The sequence below is a fragment of the Lepidochelys olivacea genome (assembly GCF_965140295.1).
Source record: "Lepidochelys olivacea isolate rLepOli2 genome assembly, chromosome: 13".
Lineage (NCBI taxonomy): Eukaryota > Metazoa > Chordata > Testudines > Cheloniidae > Lepidochelys > Lepidochelys olivacea.
In genome coordinates, this window is record NC_140423.1 from 22,393,165 (window position 1) to 22,404,583 (window position 11,419).

Sequence of the window (11,419 nt, forward strand, 5' to 3'; positions counted from 1 at the left end):
TGCCACAAGTACTCCTTTTCTTTTTGCAAAGACAGACTAACACGGCTGTTACTCTGAAGCATAGTGATGTTACTGCTCCCACTATGGTACAGTGGCTAAATACACAGCAATCACAGTGACCCTTCAATGGCAAAACCTATGAAGGGGCGGGACTGTAACAGCTAAACTACCCTCACTGGTGACTTCCTTTAAAGGGGATTCTCCACTGCTAAAGGGGGAGTGGAAAGATGGGAACATATTATATTTCTGCCTTCATCTCCATGTGAAGGGACATGTGTTTGGTGTGTGTCCCAGTCTGTCCTTGGCCTCCCCCAACTCCTCCTATCCTGCCCTACTCCCCATATGGATCCCACACAGCAGCACTCCCTCCCTTGGGTCTGAGCTGGTTGATGGTGCCTGCCATGGAGGTACTGAGCACCTCTTCTGCAGTGGAGCAGCATGCTCTGTACTAAGGTGGACATGGCTGGCCCAAGCTCTGTGTAAGCTTTCTAATAGCTACTTAGGTTCTGTGTAAGCTTTCTAATAGCTACATATAACCAGTTCATATAACTGGATGCCTAGGTTTATTGGGAGACTTACTTATAAGCAAAGTTTTGGTTTCATAATTTTACATTATATATATAATGTAAAATTATGAAACCAAAGGTTGCTTATAAGTAAATCTCCCAAAAAACGTAGGCATATATATATTTTTTCCAAGGTTAATAAATAATACTATATTTACATTCAGAATTATCATCCAGGTTAGGAGGGGTCATTTTTTCTTAAAATTTCTGTCTATGTGTCTCTTATCTGGATATTTTCAAAGCAGAAGGCCCTATTGAAACAGAAATTTACCATTGTTTTAATGCTCCTTTTACTCAGAACTGGTTGCATACTTTTAAAAAACAACATTTCTTTAAACATAATCTCTCACATACAGAGCATAGGGTGAGATGAGAAAGATTTATGTTACTTCACCATCCTTTTTTATTAAAAAAAACACAAAAACCCATTGAGGTAGGCCTGCAATGGGAGGGATGTGTATCTTGCTAACTGTACATTTTAGACCTCAGGAGAGATATATGCTTCATAAATACTTTATATTAACACACCATATATATGCCATTTCATCTCAATCAATGTGATTAATTAGTTAAAACAATTAATGTATTTCATACACTCAGGCCCTGATTCTTCTCTCACTTACACCTGTTTCTGAGCTAACTCAATTGACATTGAGAACACAGTTTCAGAGCTACTCTACCATTTTTTGAATTTTGAAGACATTCTTCATCAGAATTTTGAATTTTGATGACAAAAAACAAGGGGGAAAATTGCAAAAAAGTGTCCACAAACATTTTGTCCTGTTTTGCTGCCAGCTTTCCACAGAATAATGTGTCCAGCTAACGTTATCTAGTGGAGAGACCAGCAGACTGGGACGCAGGAGACCAGGTTCTGTTCCTGGCTCTGATACTGTCCTGCTGGGTGTCCCTGGGGCAAGTAATATCACTGCTCTGTGCCTCTGTTTCCCCATTTTCAAAATGGGGTTAGTGATACTGACCTCCTTTGCAAAGGGCTTTGAGAGCTACTGATGGAAATTGTTATACAAGAGCTAGGTATTATGAATGATTATCATCTCCAAAAGAAGCATATATGTCCATATGTGTGTCCTCTGTGTGTTCAGAAGGCAGGGCAAAGCACAGTGTGAGTGGAAGTCTCTCCCAAGTGAAACATTTCCCTGAAGAGAAGCATTGAGGTCTGTGATGGGGAAATGTTTGCAAATACATATTTCGCATGTAACCATTCCTCACTGCCCACAGGAAAGTTTCATAAGAGCATGAGTGAGTGCAACTGTTTTTTTATTTATTTTTTTTTTGGTGGGCGGGGAGGACTGTGCTTTTAAACCTGTATCATATAAACTAAATAATATATCAGTTATTTCTGTCAGACATGCCAATGGTACTGAACGCGTGCAAAGTTTCCACAAAAGGTTTTTGTAGCTTAATTTTCCTCTAGAGATTAGAGGAAGCCAGATATTCTGTTTCTTGCTGGAACTTGGCTTTTAGCCACACTGCTCTCCCTTTCTCTCTCATCCCTCACCCCCATTCGTCACTGTTAATCAGATGGCTGTATCTTCCCTATATTTCTCTTGTCAAGCCATTAAGGGGCTACAGATGAGAGAAAGAAGAGGATCAGCGTAGATATAAACCAGTTCAGCTCCCAAGGCGCAGCTCCCCCTTTTTAAGGTTGGGATTTCGACATTATTGTACATACTCCTATCAAAACTGAAAAGAATAAGTTCATCTTCCCTTACAGGCAGCAAAAGGCTGAAATTTATTTTCCAGGTGAAGAGGGGAGGGTTGGAGATTCTTCTGTGGTGCAGCCACTACAGAAATGTAAAAGATAGAAGCAGAGGTACATGGAGAGACTGGTGACTCTAGTACCTGGTTCTTGGACTCAGTATGTTCAAGTTCGGCCATGCTAACCATCCCCCAGCAGTGAAGAAAGTGGGTTTTGTGTAGTATGATGACGGTTGTCACCAGGGCTGTGTGAGATTTGGCAGTTTCATTTCAAGGGAGTTCATGGGAAGTTGTTTTGTGGCAGCAGGAAGCAGTTGGTTAGAGCAAAAGCTGTGACTCTTGATGATTCCAGAAACTCCCCCAAAAAATCAAAATAAAACTCAGAGGAAACCCCCAGGTTTTACTAAAATAATGAAGAATCCAGTGGCACCTTAAAGAGTAACAGATTTATTTGGGCATAAACTTTCATGGGTAAAAAACCCACTTCTTCAGATGCATGCAGATTTTACTGTAAGACTTGGACCCCAACTGAAACCCCAGATCTGAACAGCCCCAACATTTTAGGAAAGTTCAGCTCCTGATGGAATCTTCCCAGCTGGGCCCTATCTCAACAAAGGGCCAAACGAAACCTTCAGATCTGAATAGCCTTCAACGTTGAGGATGTTAGGTTCTGTTAAGCTCTGCAGCGAAGTTTCACCTCCATTTTCTACACAAAACTATAAACTGGGATAAGTGTGATCAAAGGAATCACTGGGCTTGCCAAAAAGGGAAATGTTTGGTGAATTTGACCTAAGTTTGGGCTTGTAGCCGAACCAGGTGGTGAGGTAGGGCACATGTCCACATGGTAGTTGATCAGTTGTTCCACATAAACTCTTGAATGTCTCTCCTTGAAGCTTAAGATTTTTCAACAGTATCAGAGCTCAGTCTCTAGCTTCAAGTAACAGATAACTGAATCTCAAAAAAGGTACATAATGGCTATCAACTTCCTAACTTTTAATAAATTATTCCAGAGGGTTCCATTTTGTGATCCAGATTGACAGGACTTAGAAGAGCATTTAATCGGCACTCAGGGTCACTGGACAATCTTTTTCCAAATGTAAGTTACACATATAGAGAGTAAAATAAATTTAATGGGCCAATATTGTGGTTCTTACTTCGTCCTTCCACAGACAAACCTTCTATGGACTTCATGGAAAGTAACTTCATGGAAAGGTAACTTAATTGAGGAAGAATTGAAAGAAAATGGAGCAAAATCCAGGGGAGGCCCTCAGGATGTGGCCCAACTAAACAATAGTTAATATTAAAAATTATTCTATTCATCCAACTGCCTGGGAGAAGGGTAAGGTATTGTTGGTTGCTTGGTTGGTTTTGGACAGATCGGTAAACTATCATTAATTGATTGATATTTTATTCTGTTTTTTTCTGATAAAAAACAAGCAAGTATATGTTGATAAATTTCCATGACAGTTTTGCTTTAGAGAATAATTAACAATTGTCGAGCCTGTATTTTTACATATGATAAACATTCCTAGTTTTAGAGAATGTGTGTGTGTGTGTGTGTGTGAGAGAGAGAGAGAGAGAGAGTGCTGTTGGAACAATTTTCATAGTGGGGGTGCTGAAGGTGGAAACCATGTATTTGGGTTGTTATTACATCTTCAAGCCAGGGGGTGCAGCAGCATCCCCAGCATCCTTAGTTCCAGCACCTATGCACTCAGAGTGTGTGTGTAGGGAAAACCATTTATTATTTTAACACAATTGAATTCTTGCCACATCCCTTAATCTTCCGAACCAACATAATTCCCTCAAGTTCAAACTCCTCTATTACAACCCTCCCCAGCCCCACAATCTCTTGCTGTCCTTGCCTCACCTTTTCTTTCACGCTTCTTATTTTTTCCTTCCCTTATCTATGTTCTATAACCATTATCTCCATGAACATAACTTCTTAAGCTACACCTAGACATCATTTCACCAATGAGTGCATTTCACACAGCATTAGTCATACTGTAGTGTGGGTAATTTTTATGATATTGTTATACCTTGCCTTTGTTCACTGTAACAGTTTAATTTGTACATATTCTGCTGCTGTTGTAGTATCACTCAGCTGTAACCAATGAGAAAGTGAATTTTCTAGCTGAATATAATCACAACATGTTCACCTGAAAAAAAAGACAATAAATAGTCTTGAAAGGACTGCATTTTTATCGCTAAATGTCGATTACACCGTACTCACACAAACGGAAAAAATACTTCCATAGATAATAATTGAACATTACAGGTAGGCAAAGTGAGAAAAAAAATCTGTTTGAAAACTTACCAGAGTTGCTTTAAGGCTAGTTACGTTGTATATTTTGACATCTGAGGGTGACAATTTGTACTTTAATGGTTATAAAGCTTTAAATTTTTGAATCTCAATGTCTACTATCATTAAATAATTATTGCCTGACCCCACTCCATTGTCTGACCGCCCATAATTTCCCACAACTGTGAAAATTTGAATCTACAAACGTTTTAAAAATGCATATCGATATATGTCAAAATTATAAATAAAGATTGAATTCTGCCAGGCCTAACAATAACAAGGTTTTTCTTTTTCTTCCTTTTTTCTTTTAAAGTCCTTTTCTTTTTTGGGAATTAGGTATTTGGAGATGGGTCTGAGCTGTAAAATTCAGACCTAATGAAGATTCCAATCCCAGCCTTCCACAGGTTTGAGGGATTTTGGATTCAGTGTTCCATCTTGGTTTCATTATAGAGATAAGTACAAAGTTTGGATCTTGATCCAGACTTTTCCCAAAGTTCAGCAATAAGGGTTTCATATGGGGGACTCTGATTCTGAGCCCTCTTGCATTACAAGTCTGCTGTAGGATTTTCAGTCAGTAATAGCCATTCACTTCTCTTCCAAACAGGGATACCCATTCTGTTATTTGGATTTTACCATTTGTGGATCCAATTTTCACACTTATGGCACTTCATAATTAAATACAAATATTATGAAATAATAATGAATAGTTGTAACGATTTGAGTCCAAGAACTTCTGGTTTTGTGACCTCAGGTAGAGTAGAAGTCGGGCTGAAGGGCTTCACTGACTGCACCACCTAAAATGCATTTTTGGTAACATCCCAAAGACAGAACAGGTTTTAAGGGATCACCTCAGAGTATCAGTCATTGGGGAAAATAGTTACTTCGTCTCTCCCTGAAGAAGATTTGGTACCACATATGTCTCTAGATGTAATGAACTCATACTAGCTGGGTCCATGGTTGGGATTATACAACTGAATATTGCAAGGTTAAATCAGCCCACATTACATCTACGGGTAAAAGAGGAAAGGAATCAAAGTTTGTGGGGTATAATTAATGGTAGTTCAGTCTATTCAGCAAATTCATGCTCATAATATTCTCCTTTCTACACTTATTGTGACCCATCACTGTACTATTTGCACACCAGTGGAGTGTGAATGCAAAAGGGTTGGATATAAATATGGCTTCGATAGCCAATCCTACCACCTGGGAGGTGAGGCCAATGAACTTCTTGCAGGCTATAAATAGTCACTGGCAAACCAGGCCTCATTTCAAATGATGAACAAAGACTTGCGCACATGTTAACACACGTGAAAGTTCTCCTCCACCCTCCCATCTCCCCAATATTCCTTTGTGTATGAGAGAGATTGCAGCTGGAGCTGAAATGAAGGTGTTAAATCATCTATAAGCACCTGGCCCGTGTAGAAGTTCTTATCATGCTTTGCTCCCGTGAATCAATCCTTTCAATTAAGGTAGCTAGGGAAATAATGATGTTTTTATTTGCAATTACAGCTTTAAATTAGGATCAATAGAGGCAGCTACAGCCCTACCATACCAAGAGTCCATAGCAGTTAGCAGGCTTTTGTATGAGTGCACAGCTGAAATCAAACCCTCCGTATTCTATCACAAAAATAATAAAACGTCAGAGGAAGCAAGATTGGGAAACTAATACAAGTAGAAGACTCAAGATATCCTCCTATTTGTTTTTCCTTTGTTTCTAGGCCTGGAGCCAGCAAGGCCTTCTTCCCTATCGTTGCCTGGTTACAGCCCTAGAGGCTCGCCATGGTAACATCTGGAATAAAGGTGGATGGGCACCAGGCCAGGTCAAAGTCAACTCTAGCTGAATCAGTAGCAGAAAGGAAAATAAATCTTTTTTTAGTTACTCCCCTATACCTTGGGACAAAGTGATGGTCATGCAAAAGATAAGCCCCAGATATGTTCTTTGTTTTAAAAAACAACAGTAAAAAGTTATTACATCTCATTCACAGTGCACATTCAGGCCTGTCTTTTCAAGAATGTCCAGCAATTTGGGGTGCTTCAGTTTTTGGGTGCTCAGGAAGAGGCACCTTAATGGGACCTAATTTCCAGGGTGGGTGCTCAGCACTTTCTGTAACTTTGGCCTCTTTAACATTCTTCAAGTTGGGCATCAAAAATCACAAGTCACTTTTGAAAATGGAAGCCTCAGAAACCTAAGGTGTTGGGAGATCACCTAATTATTCTCTTCTTTTATTGACCTGACAGCATAGTATTTCTTTCCAATACACGTCTAAGTACTTTTCAGTTCTACATTTGGGGTAAAATTTTCTCTGAAGTGAAAATAAGTGCCACACACAACTGAAGCCCCCACTTAAATGAATTGGGTCTTTTGCATAAAAACATGCAAAAATGTCCAGTTTGCACATATTTTGAGGGAGAAAATGGATCATCTGAACAAAAATTTCTAATTTCAAAATTTGACATTCCAGAAATTTTCACTTGGAAATAAGACCATTTCCCCATTTTTGAAGCAAAACCTCCTGAAATTTCATAAGCATTCTATGAAATTAGGCCTTTTCATACAATGCAACTTCTTCTTTTGTATGGCTGGTGTAGATCAGCAACTACAATTTCATCTGAAGTTGATTGAGCCAAATGGCTATATCAGCAGTAGCAGAATTTATTAGTTGTGGCTCTGATGACTGGGAGATCGCTGAGTGATGTTGGGTCACCGAGTTGCTGGCATTAGTTGTGATTTCTCACTTAACAGAGTGGGCCGCGTGAAGGCTGCCATCGTCTACCCCATTGCACCTGCAATGAACTATCTGATTTCAAGAGTTTAACATTTCATTGCATATTTCATAGTTGCTATAGAAGTTGTAGTCGTATCTGCTAGGATTTACTGAGGAATATCACTGTAAGAAGCATCCCTTCTCAATATAACTGGTTATGAGGTGCATCACTCATCTTAGACTGAAATTTACTTCCACCTCAAATGTGCTCTGCTTTCTCTGATCTTAGAATTGGTGATACTGAGATTATAGAAAATCTTATACATATTAAATAAATTAATCCTATCCCACTCAGTGTTCCTCCTTTTAATATGGAGCGTTTATAGTGTCATTCTCATTTGGGTCTTTGTTTTTTCGTACAATGTCTCTGATTGGCTGAGCTTCTGGCTTGGGCCAGATTTCATGAGGCAACAAATACTAGTCCTCTGCCTCATGGAAAGTTCTGTACTCAAAGCTTTTCTTATTCCACCATCTCACGAGGCCGATGGACTGCACAACAGATATTGTAAATATGATGGTTTCCTTTACTCTTGCAGGTGATATGTATGAGAAACTTGCCCAGAGAGATGTGTATGCGCAGCATCCTAACACTGTAAATGATCCATACACTTAGCCTACGAATTTTACTCAACAGAACAATAACCGTTACTACTGTACTCTGTCTGATCCACTGAGTGCCAGGATATATTATTCAATCAGGTATATTACATTGTCCTTTTCTGAGATTTAGCTGTTCCAATTGAAATTCAGTTTTTTTGGTGGTTTGCTTTTTCTTGAATGCATTTTTCACCCTTGCTGCAGTGACGACATCATGGTCTTACCCACACTGTAAACAAAAATGACCCCACTGCTTTTGAAGGTAATCATCCATCACTAATGTACCATACCAATCAGAGGCTCATTCTTGCAAGTATATGATTTGTATCATACCTGAGTTGGCTTGTTTGCTGTTTTGCCACAGAATAATAGTTTCTTGGTTTCTACTCACATGCCAAGTTGCCCTTGATTGGTCAGCTGATTATACAACTTAATTATGTCTGAAGCCCAAGGATCAAACGATACACAGGAAGTTTTCTCTCTATGTTATTATTCAGCTTTTTAAGCACCAGTCAGCCAGTTCTGCTTCCTGTTTCTAGCATTTTGCTTATTTTAAGTGATTTAACAGTGGGAAGCTAGAATTAAATCTGTGCAAAAAGCATGTGAAAATAAATTTAATAAAAAAAAACCAAAACATGCATGTCTGTCTGCATGTATGAAAAAGCAATATAATCACATTCTCTTACCAAGTTTATTGCAATGATGAAAGGCAGTTTTTCCAGGTGGAAAATTATCAATTTGCAATATAAATGACAAATATCTTGATTTTCTCATGTGGGAGCATGGAAATAATTTTATTATTGTTGCCACATTCACACAAAAATCAGAGTTCACCAGCAGAAATTACAAATTTTCAGTCAAAACTAAATTTATCCATATGTCCCAGAATGTGAACGGGGAAGTTTTAGTTTCTCTAATCCCTAAACAGTCCCAGAGAACACCTGGTTTTCCTGCTTTAATTCGACCACTGTTAAAACTCAACACAGCACCTACTAATGCCACTGGCTATTTTCATTATTGAGCTACACAAAGTTATTTATTTAAGCCTAAGTTGTCTGCTTTCACTGTGCTCATGTCACTGAAGGACAGAGGGAAAGGCAGGGAGTAGGGATGAAAACCATATCTCCCACTCTCACTAGGCCATGGCTGATTGTCATACTATCCAAATTACCTTGCTTTTATTTTTACAGTTTTAAAAGCTTTATTTGTTTAGGAAAGGTACAGGAATAGAGACATCCAACAGCAGCCTTCAACATGTATCATGTAAGGCCAAATTTTCACAAAAGACCTCAACCGGGCCTTCTGTTTATCAATGTACTTCTTAGTTTACACACATTTTCACATGCACATGGATGTTTTCCACATGCACTTGTGGAAATAAAATGTGCATTCTATTCTTCACATGCAAATGGAATTTGTATGTGTGAACTCTTGTGCGCAGAAAGTAAAAGTACACGCTCAAGTGGTTTTGTGTTCCCCAAGTTGTGTGCATAGTACTAGAGGCTAGGTTTTGAAAATGCAGGCCCTTATACAAATTGAAGTACTATTTGTAACCACAATGAAATTGCTTCATTAGCTGACAATACATTAATCTTTCATTTCTAGAATGTCATTACCTTTCTAGACAGCAGAGCAGAGCACTACCAGATAGGAGGACTCCTAGGATCTATTAGTTCTGCCACTCTCGGTGTGTCCTTGGGCAAGTCATTTAACTTTTTATGCCTCAGTTCCCCATCTGTAAAATGGGGATAAGATAATTTATTCTTTCACTATTTAAATAATACTTGTAAAGCACTTTGTATTTATATATAATGCCTTTCATCCACAAATCTCAAAGGACAATTATCTTCTGCAAACAACTGTGGTTTCTCATTTACAGAGATGAACCTTTGATTTTCCTGGTTGCTAATTCATCCATTCCAATCCACTGTGCTAGGACACTTATATTTTTATGTTGAATTTTATGTTTGTGTTAGCATTCTCTTTGCATCATTGGAAATGTAGTCTGACCAGGGAGCTGAGATGGGGAACATGAGACAGTATTTTGGCATTTGATATTTTTCCACTAAAAACTCAAAAATTATGTGGAAAATTGTTGACAAAAACTACCAACTCCGATTGCAATTTCATTTTATTCTGCAAGCCAGTAATTGTATATTCTCTAGAAGGATCATTTATGTCCCTCAGTACTAAAATTTTACTCCTAAAGAGTCCAATTGCATTTAATATAGTTTCAGGACCGGACTGAACAATCTATGGTAAGTAGGAGATATTCTAGGTAATGCAAGTTAAAAATTAGAAACATGTGGTCTGTGGCTCTGGAGGAGATGACTTGTGTTATTTCCCCCACAGAGTGATCATTCATTCGTTTATAAGTCTCTAAAGAGGCATCAATATTTGGATAAGAATAATCCTTAGCTGAAAGGTAGATAAAATTAAGATTTTGCCCTCTGTTTAAAGTTTAGTGATTACAGATTCTGTTAACTGCACTGCACCTGTTGCAGCCTTTAGGATGTAGATTGTGGCCTTGATCTCTTTCACATCTATTTGCGTAAATCAGGAGTAATTCCACTAAGTCATACTGGTGCAAAATTTGAGCAATAGGCAAATCAAGCCATGTCTTTCTTGTTCAGCATATTCTGTGTGCAAGTACTATGCACAGCAACAAACGAACAACAGTAATAAATGATCCACTTTTATGTGGATGGGGCGAAAGAAGCGGGGGATTTTAAAGAGTCACAAATGAAGGAAAGCCATATCAAAAATGTTTAAAATGTCATTTATGATTACCTGCAAGGTAGATCTGAAATACTGTATGCCTTGTATTGCTACTAGTTTTAGTTTAAGGTTCACTTTGGCCTGCTATTCCGAAGTTGCTAACTTATAAGTGCAAGTAGATTTGTATTCAGCAGTTTTTACTCACTGTTAAGTGCAGTTATACTCTGGAAGCTGACATTGTGCCATTATTATTGTGTTTCATTACTTCATTATTATAATAGCTCAGTTTTGAATAACAAGATTATTTATCCAGCTGTTGGCCCTGCAAACAGCGTAGGATCTGAAAGTCAAGCTGGATTCTTTCTTTCTCATGCGTCAAAACCAGTAATGATTATGCTGAGCCAAAGGCGTTGCACTGGTGTCAACGAGGGCAGAATTTTGGCCCTGTACTTAGAATAGAATCATAAGTCTTGCACCTAAAGAGAACTCATTACAATATCTCGGCTTTAGTTAGCACTTTGTTTGATGATACTTGAGTAAACCAATATCCCACTCACTCACCCAAAGGCAAATAATCACTCAGGCCAACGTTTATGAAACCTTCAGGATTCACACATATTTTTCATGAATTTCTGGCTGTTGCCTGATTACACGCACATAACCAACACTGTGACCCTAGTCATCAGAACAAGTCAAAACTTGGCGCGTATATTTTTTTTGTTTTGTTTTTACTGATTACTTGTTCTGCTACCAAGCAT